The following is a 13,545-nucleotide window of genomic DNA, read 5'->3' as shown; positions in this document are numbered from 1 at the left end:
ATGCAATATGAATAATTGAATTGTTTTTAAACTGCAATTATGAGAGACTCGCCGAGGGTGTTCTAACATTTGGGCCCATTCTCTGCCATCTAACTCACGCCTTAATATGTCCCATTTCTGCCTGAGATGCGATAATTGGGTATGTAAATGCTCCCTCAAACCCCGATAGAGCCTTCGTACCAAGTGTCGGCCATAACGTGAAGTGATTTCAATAATTGAAAAGTTGAGGCTTCTCTCTGGTCTATGAACCAATATTTCCGAATAAAGTGGGCTTTGGCCACAGATCCCGAGATCCTCTGCATCATGGCAGTGGTCGTTGATATAAGGGCTGCTCCTTCCAAAAGCACAACCTAGATGCCCCTGTATGCACAAGGAAGTGGTACAGTTTTTTGCTAATGAGCTTGGTGACCACGGGACCCCAGTGGGCACTCACTATTACATTTTGGCATTGCCCCTGGGCCTGGCCCACCCGGGGGCTCATTAAAATGAAGCACAGAAGCCTGCGCTTCATTTTTTAAAATATTTTCGCATATATATAGGATTCGCATATATATATATATATATCGATACACGCTCACTTTTTCAGAAGAAAGCAGACGGCACTCCAAGCTGGTGGTATTTCATTGAATTTATTGGCAGACCCCCTACCCCATAAAAAGACAAACGCGTTTCTCCGTAAAACGGCTTCCTCAGTGTCAAGGTGAATAACAAAACACGCCATTATATCTCCACCTCTTCATTACCATCAAAAGAGGACTAAACCAAAAGCTAGTTGGAATTGTGGCAGACATCTTGTAATGTACAAATATATGTTTTTTCACATTAGTACACGGAGAATGGCGATTAATAAAGTGCTCGTGCAATTATATATATATATGTATATATTCATTGAAAAAACCATAGGTTTCAGGTCATATATAGTTAGGAATTAGCATTAAAAACCATTGAAATTGCTCCTAAATAGTTAGTTGTACTAACTATATTTCGCGCACCCGCAATCTACTGCTGATGATGTCACATATTACATCATTCATGACATGGTCAGTGACATCACTGATGACATCACTGATGACATCTCAAATGACATCACTGATGACATCATCCAGTGACTGTGTGTTTCTGTAAAGTTTAAATATGTTTTACATATTGAAGAATGAGTGGATGTATAAGTGTCTGGATGAAAGGTTTAGTAGGTACATGACTGAATGTATAAGTGAGTGATTAAATGTGTCTTACTCAATGTATGGGTTAGTGACTAAACTGTCTGAATGTGTGCATCAGTATGTCTGTTGTTGTGTAAGCTGCTGCATGTGTTGATCAGTAGCTATATCAGTGGCTATATGGGTTATTGATTGGTTGCCCAAGTATTTGTATGGGAGACTGAGTGTGTGTGTGGGTAGCTGGCATATATAAATGACTATACATAAGAGCCACTGATTGTGCGAGTGGCTGTATGGATCATTGTGTACTTGTATCAGTAATTCTATAACAAAGTAAGTATATGTTAGTATATGTTTGAATGAGTAAGGTGTTGTGTGTATAACTGTATAGTTGAGGAAATGAAAGTGTGATTGATTCTTTGCATGACTGACTAGATGTGTGAGTAACACCATGGATGAGTGGCAGAGTGTGAGTGTTTGTATAGGTGTTTGAGTGCAGATGATAGTGTTGTATTGATGAGTGACTGTATGTATGAGTGATTCTATGGGTAAATGATTGGAAGTGTGTATAGACCTAGCAATCAGTGTGTGCGTATGTTGTAACTGGTATTGGTGTGTCAATGGTTTCAAGAATGGTAGTCTATGTTTAACACTGGGTGTATCAAAGGTTATATTAGAGTGTGAAGAGGTGCATCGTATTATCACACGAATGATATCATCAGTGATGTGATCATTGATGGCAATTGAAATGTCATCAATGATGTTATTTGAGATCTTATCAGTGATGTCATCAGTGATGTCACTAACCATGTCATGAATGATGTAATATGTGACATCATCAGCAGTGGATTGCGGGTACGTGAAATATAGTTAGTACAACTAACTATATAGGAGCAATTTCAATGGTTTTTTAAATGCTAATTCCTAACTATATATGACCTGAAACCTATGGTTTTTTCAATGAATTTGCAAGGTTTTTTAAATGCTAATTCCTAACTATATATGACCTGAAATCTATGGTTTTGTCAGTGAATTTGCAAGGTTTTTTAAATGCTAATACCTAACTATATATGACCTGAAACCTATGTTTTTTTTAGTGAATTTCAAAGGTTTTTTAAATGCTAATACCTAACTATGTAAGGCTTGAAACCTATGGTTTATTCAGTGAATATATATATTTTACATAATATTAATATGTATATAATTTTTAATTTCAAGTTTTTTTTTTTAAATATGATTACAGGGTCCGCGCACCATGAACGCTCTGAGCTCTTACCCCAACAAATTTTTTACGTTTCTAAAACATAATATCGAGAGGGCGTGGCCAAGATGGCGGTGTGAGCGGACGTGCTTTGCTGAGCTCCCGCCGCCGGCCGCCGAATCTAGCACGATTATAGCACCTACCCGGCCGTGATCGGCCCCGAGAATCTTCAGGCGCCGACAGCGCAGCAGCGGTGATCTGCAGGTCCGGTCCTGGGCTCGGGGACGGCCGGACCCGTGACCTGTTGGACTGCGGAGGCGGCGACCGTTGGGGCCTGGCGCGCTCAGGGCGCCGAGAGCGCGGCCGAAACCGAGGCCGAGGTGGGCGGAGCCACAGCGCCGTCCGAGGACGCAAGGAGCAGGCATCGGCAGAGGCGGCGGGTCCGGCCCGCGCAGCACAGCGCGAGGCTTCCCACGGCTCTGCGTGGAAGCTGCTGCGGACCTGCCGGCCACAGCGCACATTGGGAAAGGACGCTGCCCGGACTGTCGCTGGCTCCCATCGCCGGACCTGGTGCCACTGGAGTCCCGGCCCGCTGCTCTTTGGAACGGAGGTACGGGGGGGGTTGGAGAAGAGGTACCGGGCGCCCCCCCCCCCTCGCCACACACACGCGACCCAGCCCGCCGTGCCAGGCTCCATCAGCGCGTTAGGCGCGCTCAACAGCCGGAGCCTCCCGAGCGCGGGAGGGGTGATTCCCTGCGGCAGCCCGCCATTTTCTGGTGCACCGACGTTGCAGCTCCCCCCCCTCCTGGACCACTGACCGGCACTACGACGCGGAGGCGTCTGGGGTCTCACCGAGCGCGGAGCCGCCACGCAAGTGGGGAGCCTGCCCACGTGGCCTGCGCTGCTCCCACTCCACGGGCCCTGCGGCGCCCCGACACTGGCCCGGATCCCCGAGGAACAACGCGGGCCCATCCCGCACCTAGTTGGCACCCCTTGGCGGACCCGCTCACCTGTAACCACGCTGCGGAGGCCGCGCTGCGCCCGGAGCACCGACTAGACTTGCAGAGAGCCAGCGCAGCGCACCGCCTTCCCCAGACTGGGCGCCAAGAGACACAGCGGCGTCGGCGGCCTAGGCCTGCGGTCCGCTACCAGAGAGTTACTGGACAGGAGAAGCTGCTCGGACCATGTCCAGCGCCAGGACGAGGAAGGACCGCTCCATCGTGGACCTCTTCACCCCCGGCGCCCAGGGGAAGAAGGCGGACGCCTCGGCGGCCAGCCAACGCGGGGGCGCCGAGAAGAAACAACAGGCCTCGCCAGCCCAGGGGCAGCCGGAAACTGAGGGTCCCATCACGCGCTCCTTCCTGGAGTCACTCTTCATGGGACTTCGCGAGGACATTCAGGACTTAAAGAAAGAACTACAGGACGAGATCAAAGAGGCGCGCCGCGATACCGACGCCATTGGTGAGAGAGTGGCGGAGCTGGAAACGAAGAGCGACGCACGGGACATGGAGATTGAAGCACTGCGGCAGGAACTGGCGCGCATTCACGACCAACAGGTGGACCTTCAAACACACGCCGAGGATTTGGAGAACCGCTCCAGGCGGCACAACATAAGGATCCGGGGGGTGAAGCACTCCCCTGACACGGAGGACCTCTTCCAGTTCACCCGGGAGCTGTTCAACCACATCCTGGGACGCCCGTCGGATGCACCCCTGGGACTGGATAGAGTGCACAGAACAGGCCCGCCTAGGGTGGCCACAGCTCATCCAGCGGACATCCTTGTGTGCGTCCAAGACTTCCGCACCAAGGAGGAGATCCTTGCTAATGCGCGCAGGATGGCACCGGTGTCCTTCGGCGCGCACTCCCCTGCCCTCTATCAGGACCTTGCAGCGCTGACCCTGGAGAAGAGGCGCCTCTTCCGACCTGTCACGGCGGAATTGCGGAAGCGCAACATCTCATACAGCTGGGGGCACCCCTTTCGCCTTGTGTTTAAAATGGGCAATAACCTCCACCAGATACGCTCCCTCAAGGAGGCCTGCGCCCTTCTAGACATTGAGGAGCCGTCGGAGGCCGAGAACCCCGGGGCGGGGGTTGCACCCAATGAGGACGCGCCGGGGAAATGGCGGCAACAGCGGAGGCGACACAGGCCGCGACGCCCCGCCACCAAAGAAATAACAGAGGGCCAACGAGCGGCGGTGGAGACGGTCGCGCAAGGCCTGGCGAATAAAGAGCACGATTGAACTCTACCACGGTCACACGGCGCTGCCACGACATGACCTGGCCGGGACGATTCACCCCGGCGGCGGGGGCGAAGCCTCGCTGACCCGCGTTGTGTCTACGCCGTCCCCTTGATGGCTGACCCACGTGGAGAGGCGCGGTGCCCGACATCACCGTCGCCATTGCCCACACACCAAGTGTTTTCTTCGCCACGGGTCCAGCGGACTTTCACCTGGACCTGGGACTATGTTGATTTGGACTTCTTTTTGGTTGCAGGGGCGGAGGGAGGGAGTGGGGGGGGGATTCCACAGGTGCCTGCACCTGTAAAGAGAATCGAGCATTGCACTATTGGGGTTTGGGGGGAGGGGGGAGCTGCACCAGTTGGGGTTGGGGGGGAGTTGGGGGTAGAGGGGGGGGGGGTTGGGGGGTTCTCCTTGGAGGTTGGGGGGGACAGTTGGGGATGGGGGGGTGTTGGGGGGGGTAGGGGAGGGGCGGGTGGGCTCTCCTTGTCCAGGGGATTGTGACATCAGGGTAGGAGTCGGTAGGACCCCCTGCGCAGCGTCTCCTGCGGCCTGTTGGTCTGTGGCGGCCACCTCCGGGTGGGGAATAGCATCTCCCTTGTTACCCCAGACATGACACGTCACCTAACGGTGCTTTCACTCAACGTGCGAGGTCTTAATAGCCCGAATAAGCGCAAAGCAATCCTCTCCTGTCTCGAGCGCTCCAAAGCGGATATCTGCCTCCTCCAGGAGACACACCTTGTTCGCAGCGATCAGCACAGACTCAAGTCACGCGCCTTTCCCTGGCAATTCTTCTCTTCCTCCCCAAAGAAAACGGCGGGGGTGGCGATCCTAGTGGCTAAATCCTTCGAGGGGAGGGTCCTCCAGAAAGAGGCCGAAATTAAGGGGCGACTTCTGCTTTATAGCTTCCAGGTTGCAGGCCTTACCTTGCTAGTGGGTTCAGTCTATGGCCCGAACGAGGGACAGGAACGGTTCTTGCATACGGCACTAGAATCCGCCACATCCACCACGCGCACGCATTTGTTGTTAGGGGGGGACCTTAACATTGTTTTTCACAACACGGCGGACCGCTCAGGCCAGAGATCCGGGCAGGTGGGAGCGCTCACTGCAACAGGACACACACACGTGGCGGACCTGGGCCTCATAGATTTATGGCGACACATGCACCCCCAGACCACTGCATATACGTACTACTCGGCAGCACACAAGACGTATGCGCGGCTGGATTATTTCCTGTGCTCTACTCAGCTAGCGCAGCAGGTCGAGGAAGTGGAGATTCTGCCGGCCGCACTCTCGGACCATTCCCCAGTTGTGACAACGCTTCGTATAGGCGCCATGCCAGCCCCGCAACGACACTGGAGGCTGCGAGACGGCCTCCTGCAGTTGCCCGACACCCAAACACGCCTCACTGCTGCGATCGACCGCTTCCTGGAACACAACGCCAATGATGACACTTCGAAGGCCACTCAGTGGGCTGCCCTCAAGGCAGTCCTCCGCGGGGAACTCATCTCCATAGCCACCGCCAACAACAGGGACAGGGCGCTGAAGCGTGCTGAGCTTACCCAACGGGTGGCGGAACTAGAACAGATGCACCAGCGCACGGGAGCAGCGAGGGCATGGCGCCAACTATGCGCCGAGCGGAAAATGTTGGCGGCTTTGGACCAAGACGTAGCGGAATACGCCGCTATGCGCCTTAAGCACGCCTATTACACCGGAGGCGACCGGTGCGGGAAGCTTCTGGCGAGCAGACTACGGGCGCAAACCCAACGGCAGCAGGTGCGGTCCCTCCGGTCGGCTGATGGCAGCCAGATCACGGAGGACGCGGCGATTGCGGCGACCTTTGGCACCTTTTATGCGGCACTATACGACGCGGACCACCTAGACCCACTCGCCGGCCCGGCATACCTGCGGGGCGCGGAGCTCCCCTCACTCAACCAAGCCCAAGCGGACTTCTTGGAACGGCCCATTGGCCTGGAGGAAGTCATCTCTGCTATTGCCCGCCTCAAGGTGGGGAAATCCCCGGGACCCGACGGCTATACCGCGGCCTTCTACAAAACCTTTTGCCAGCAGCTTGCCCCCCTCTTGCGCGACCTGTTTAACACCTTTGACACGCCTGGTGCCATCCACCCCGACTTGCTGGAGGCGTCCATCTCTGTCATCCCCAAACCGGGCCGCGACCCGGCGACATGTAGCTCATACAGGCCCATCTCGCTGCTGAATGTAGACTTGAAGCTCTACACGGGCATTCTAGCGGGCCGCATTGCGCCTTACATGCAGCAGCTGGTAGACCCTGATCAGGCGGGCTTTATCCCCCAGCGGCAGACTAGCGATAACACCAGGCGAGTGTTACACCTCATTGAGGCCGGGTCGCGCACTAAACCGGGCTGCATGCTCCTCACCATTGACGCGGAGAAAGCATTCGACAGAGTGCATTGGCCCTACCTCGACCAGGTCCTCCGCCACTTCGGTTTTGGCGAGAAGCTCCGCCACCGTATCTTCAATTGCTACCGCCGGCCCAACGCCACGGTCAGGGTGAACGGCCACACCTCCCCGAGGTTCGACATCGGCAGAGGCACGCGCCAGGGCTGCCCCCTGTCGCCGCTTCTATTCGCCCTATACATGGAGCCGATGGCTCAGAGGGTACGGCAGCACGCGCTCATATCTGGTATCAAATTCGGTGCCGATACGCATAAGATCAGCTTGTACGCTGACGACGTCCTGCTATCTCTCACCAACCCTATGCAGTCCCTGCGTGCTCTCTTTGTAGAGCTCCACACCTTTGCCCTAGCCTCGGGTTTCAAAATCAACGAAGCTAAATCGGAAGCCCTGAATATCTCCCTGAATCCAGACGTGGTGGCCGAAATTAAATCGGAATTCAAGATACAGTGGTCGGACGCAACCGTCCCGTACCTGGGCGTCCGCCTGGCCCCCTCCGTCAGGAGTACCGCGCGTGTCAACTACGAGGCCCTCACACTCAAACTTCGGGAGCAGCTCCGGCGTTGGAAGCCGCTCACACTGTCATGGCTCGGCAGAATTGCCGCAGTCAAAATGACTCTGCTGCCGCAGATTCTGTATTTGTTTCAGACGCTCCCCTTGAACCCCCCGCAGGGCTGGCTTCAACAAACCCAATCGGACCTGTCACGGTTCATTTGGAACGGCCGGCGGCCTCGGTTTAAGCACGCTCTCGCTACCCTACCCCCGGCGAATGGGGGGGTCGGCATACCCGACCTCACCCTGTACTTTCAGGCAGCACAGCTGCGCACCTTCGTAGAATGGTTCCAGCTGGAGTCCGGCAAACACTGGCTCTTCTTGGACCAAGCAGTGGCCGGCCGTACCCTCCAGGGCGTGCCTTTCCTGCCACGCCGCCACCGCCCTCCTAACCTGTACGCCTCTGAAATCACTAGCACTGCCCTGCGAGTGTGGGACAGAGTGGCCGTGGCCAAGGGGCTGACCTCCTTCCCCTCGCCTATGACTCCCATCTTTGAGAATCCGGACTTCTCGCCGGGCCTGGTCCCCGGAACATTCACAACGTGGCGGACGACGCCCTGTAGGGCGGCGGGACACATGTTCGACATCAAGGGGGTCCTCCCGTTCCAGCAGGTCAAGGCGGATTATGGCGTAGCCGAATCGGAACGCTTGCAATATCTGCAGGTGCGCCATTGGGTGCTCCACCCCTCGATCCGGCCCGGGGCCCAGCGGCACCTCACACCCTACGAAAGGTGGCTGCTGACGCGCACCTCCGACAAGAAATTGATTTCAGACCTTTATCAACAGCTACTCCTCACCCAGGCACACACATACAACGCAGGTCAGGCCCGGTGGGAGAGGGACCTGGGGAGACAGCTCACTAGGAAAGAGTGGGAGGGGGTGTACCATAGGGCCAGACACTCGGCGCACCACACTGGGCTCACAGAGACAATGACTAAGGTAGCCATGTACTGGTATCACACTCCTGAGCGACTTCATCAATGGGATGCCCGGGTAAGCGACAGGTGCTGGAGGGGATGTGGGGAACAAGGGACACTGGAACACCTGCTATGGAGCTGTAAGGCGCTGCGCCCCTATTGGGACCCTATCCTGGATCTTATTGACGCACACCTGGACACTCAGCTGCCGCGGTTCCCAGCATACATTATTCTAGGCCTCCCGAACGCCCTCATGTACCCCCTGAAATCCTGGAGAGGCTGTTTGATCGCTCTGGCACTTGGGGCTGCAGTCCAAAACATCGTGGCCCACTGGAGGGCGACTCAGGCCCCGCAGCAACTGGGGTGGCTTCACCGGCTATGGGCGATCCTGGGCATGGAGAAGCTGTCACTGGCGGCGGCAGGGAGGGGGGCGGACTTTGCGGAGCTCTGGCGGCCATTCCTCACTCTGCTTACCGGGGAGTTTCGGGAGGTGAGCTGCCCACGCTACCTGCGCCTGCTACGGCTGGCAGAAACACCTCTCCCGGATCCCAAGACGCACACCCGCAAGCGCACAAGCACTGCGCGCGCAGCACCACCTGATTGTTAAGCAGGGACTACATCTGCTAGATTACGCCCGGAAATGGACAAGGAGAGGGGAGGGTTAGGGTGGGAAGGGTAGGGAGTTGTTTACAGTTCTGTGTTTTATGAAATTGCACTAGCGCTGATCAGCTTGCACCGTTGTAGCACCTCTTATGACGCGGCCGGCCCAGTGGGGTTGTAGGCGGCTTGCTGTGTTAATACGTGATGTTCCCGCTGGCCCCGTGTTGGGTGCCAGTGTGGTCGCTGACCTAGGCCTCCCGGGAGTGGGGCCGGCTCTACAGATGTTTCGGAGGTGCATTTCATTGCCTATGCTCAATAAAATATTTAATACATAAAACATAATATCTACGTTTTTAACGTAGATTTTAAAGGTAGACAATATCTGCTTAAATGTAGAAAAGGTTTTTTAAAAACCTTTAACAGTATATTACTTTTTTGAGTAGTAACAAATCTCGCGAGGGTACGTCGCATGTGCACGCAACGTAAGAGCATCATCCGTGCACCGCAAAAGCTTCGAGCTCTTAGCCCGAAAGTTTTATAAACTTTAAATCGTTATATCTATGTATTCATTGCACAATATAAAGGTACACATTATCTGGGATAATAAAGAACATGTTAATTTAAACTTTTAAAGACCATATATAACTTTATTTAAACAATTATAAATCTCCAGAGGGTGCGTCCTACGTAAACGCATCGTAAGGTTACGTTAGCGCTCCGTAAATAGAACGTAAGCGCTCCGTAAACGCTCCGTAAGCTTATGTCCAACCATGTGTCCTCAAACCAAAAGATTTAATTGGTTTATAATATTTCCAACTCCAATTATTGAAAAACCCCTCCCATGTTCATCATTCTTCTTTGGCTTTCAGAGAAACAACACCTTTTTTCTACAGCTCCTAGCTACAGAAAAATACTTCCAAATGGCTGAACATCCAGACTCTGACCATTCTCCTAATGAAGACTTTGTTGAAGAGGACCCTCACCCAAGTAAGAAGAAGGAGTCCATAGTCTGGAAATTGTTCAGCTTTCCAGAACATCAAAAGAAGGTAAATGCACAACTGGTCACCTGCAAGATCTGTGACACAGTGTTATCAAGAGGAAATCCAAATAAGAAATATTCATTTGGAACCCACAGCATGGAACGCCATGTAAAAAATATACACCCCAACAATTGGAGTAGAGCTGTGGTGCAAAGATCTCAGGAGGAGGACTCTTCTCCTAGTACATCTACAGCAACAACCGGAGTACCACCAATGCCATCTTCAATGGTGGCAAACATTCAGCCAGAACTGAAAAATTTAGTGATGCATTGCATACATTGCAGTAAATTAGTAGCCTTCGGACAACAGTCCATTGAAGTAATTTTACAGAAGAACAGGAACCACAGATGCAGCAAATCATTTTTTTCTTTAAATTTCATAGTTTGTTCCTGTTGAACAATTATTTTGTGTAAAAAGTTCATTTTTCTACGTTTTTCAAGCAAAACAAAACAAAACAAAAAAACAGTTCTTTTTAGAACTACCTCTACTGGTTAAAGAAAGAACTACATTTCTATGTTTGTATGTAAAAGTTTGTCATAGTGAATGTCAAAGCGCAAAACTACAAGGATGTGGTACAGCATAAACCTATAAGATGTATACCTATAGTATACTGTACTACTTCCAAAGCACTGAAATGTAATATATGTATATAAATATGTTGCAACTCAATAGGCCAAATGTACGTAATCTCGATTTACCTACTCATAAATACCAAATCATACCACTTCAATATTTAAGAGAAGGTAATTTGGATGTAGGTAATTTCTCTTTTGAAATTACAAAATCTGTATAATTCAGTCATTTTACCGAATCGGTATTTACCGATTTGGTAATTGCCATTGATTCCTATAAGTCTTGAGGCCAATAGGAATCAATGGCAATTACCGAATCAGTAAATACCGAATCAATAAAATTACCGAATTGACAAGGGAGACAGGTTGTCACTTTGACAGCCTGTTGCATCCCTGATTCTGACTTGTGTGCCATGTCACACACATACATGGTCTTACGACATGGACTTTATTATTTACCTCCGAAAGTTTTATAAACTTTAAATCGTTATATCTACGTATTCATTGCACAATATAAATATATTTTAAACTTTAAAACAACATATATAACTTTATTTAAACAATTATAAATCTCACGAGGGTGCTAAATCATTATATCTACATAATCATTATACAATATAAAGGAACATATTAACTGAGATAATAAAGAACATGTTTATTTTAAACTTTTAAACAACATACATAACTTTATGTAAACAATTATAAATGTCACGAGGGTGCGTACCACGTAAGCACATCATAAGATGATGTAAGCGCTCTGTAAATAAAACGTAAATGCAACATAAGCTTACGTGAGCACTCCGTAAACACTCCGTAAACTTACATCCAACCATGTGACCTTATAACAAAAGATTTTATTGGTTTATAATACTTCCTACTCTAATTCTTGAAAGACCCCTCCCATGTTCATCATTCTTCTTTGGCTTTCAGAGAAGCAACACCTTTTTTCTAGTCTGGAAGTTTTTCAGCTTTCCAGAACATCAGAAGAAAGTAAATGCACCACTGGTCACCTGCAAGATCTGTGACACAGTGTTATCTAGAGGAAATCCTAATAAGAAATATTCATTCGGAACCCTCAGCATGGAACGCCACGTAAAAAATTTACACCCCAACAATTGGAATAGAGCTGTGGTGCAAAGATGTCAGGAGCGGGACTCTTCTCCTAGTACATCTACAGCAAGAACCAGAGTACCACCAATGCCATCTTCAATGGTGGCGAACATTCAACCAGAACTGAAAAATTTAATGATGCAATGCATACATTGCAATAAATTGGTAGTCTTCGGAGAACAGTCCATTGTAATTTTGCAGAAGAACAGGAACCACAGATGCAACAACTGTTTTGTGTAAAAAGTTCATTCTTCTACTTCATCTTCAGAAGAGTTTGTTCCTGAAACCCCTAGAACACAGAGAGAGTCCATAGTACGGAAATTTAAAAAAAACTTAGAAAGAGAGAAAAAGGAAATTGCGCCTTTTGTCACATGTAAAATCTGTCCCACAGTACTTTCAAGAGGGAATCCACAGAAACAGTACAGGTTTGGAACTTATAGCATGGAATGCCATGTCCAGAATATACACCCAAACAACTGGAGTAAAGCTGTAATAAAAAGATCACCAGAGGAGCAGGGCTCTACTCCAGGCACTTCTTCTGAAGCAACAGCACCACCAATGCAAGCATCAATGGTTGCAAATATCCCACCTGAACTTAAGAATCTGATGATGTAATGCATTTGTTGCCAGAAACTAATAACCTTTGCACAAGAGTCCATTCAAGTTATCCTGCAAAATAACAGGAAGCACAGGTGCATTACCAGGAGCATTCTTTCTTTTCTCTGAAGATTGTCTTCTGGATGAATCTTCTAATTGAGTCCTCTTGATTGATAAAACTTGCTTATAAAGTCTTTGTTTGCGGTTCTTGGTAGGCATAATCTATTATGACTCTGTAGATATTTACAATCTGTTGAAAAGAAAAATATGACATATTATAGACCACTACCAACATAGCACATAGCAATTACATTAACTAAACAATATAAACACTAGTTCACATCTCTCTTTGTGTGTCTCATATCACTCTCTGCCTGCACCATCTCCGTCTTTCCATGCCTTATCTCACTCTCTCCTTCCATCATCTCTCTGTTTGTATGTGTGTGTTATCTCAATATCTGCCTACACCATCTGTCTGTGTGTGTGTCTCCTCTCACTTTCTGTGTCTAAAACGATTTACCATACTAAATGTTTTTTGTTGAAATGTCTGGCTTTAAGTTTTTTGACAAGGAACACACTGAGTGTGTATGTGAATTAAGGAATTATATTTTCATCTTTTTCCATAATGTTAGCTGTGTGCTAACAATTTGTATATTTTAGCTTACAGGGTAGACTTTTCTTTAAAGTGTTTATCATGCTTAAATTGCAGTGAATGTATGGAGAGGGATAGGAATAGCAGATAGAAAACCATATGACATGGTGTGAGAGATGCGTAAAGGATTTTACTAATGGCATCAATTGAGATACAATATACAAAAAAGAGGGGCATATTTACAAGACTCTTGCACAATGTTTAACATGGATGCAAGCAGAAAATGCATGCAGAGTAATAAAACTGGCACACAGACAAGAATATACATTACGCAAGGGGTTTGTAAATATGCCAATGAAACCATTACACTATCTCTATACCAGCATTAATGTTAACATTGCGCAAGGGGCTTGTAAATATGCCAATGAAAACATTACACTATCTCTATACCAGCATTAATGTTAAACATTGCGCAAGGGGCTTGTAAATATGCCAATGAAACCACTACACTATCTCTATACCAGCATTAAT

Source organism: Lissotriton vulgaris, chromosome 7 (assembly GCF_964263255.1).
Source record: "Lissotriton vulgaris chromosome 7, aLisVul1.2, whole genome shotgun sequence".
In the NCBI taxonomy this organism is placed as follows: domain Eukaryota; kingdom Metazoa; phylum Chordata; class Amphibia; order Caudata; family Salamandridae; genus Lissotriton; species Lissotriton vulgaris.
This window is presented reverse-complemented; position numbering follows the sequence as displayed.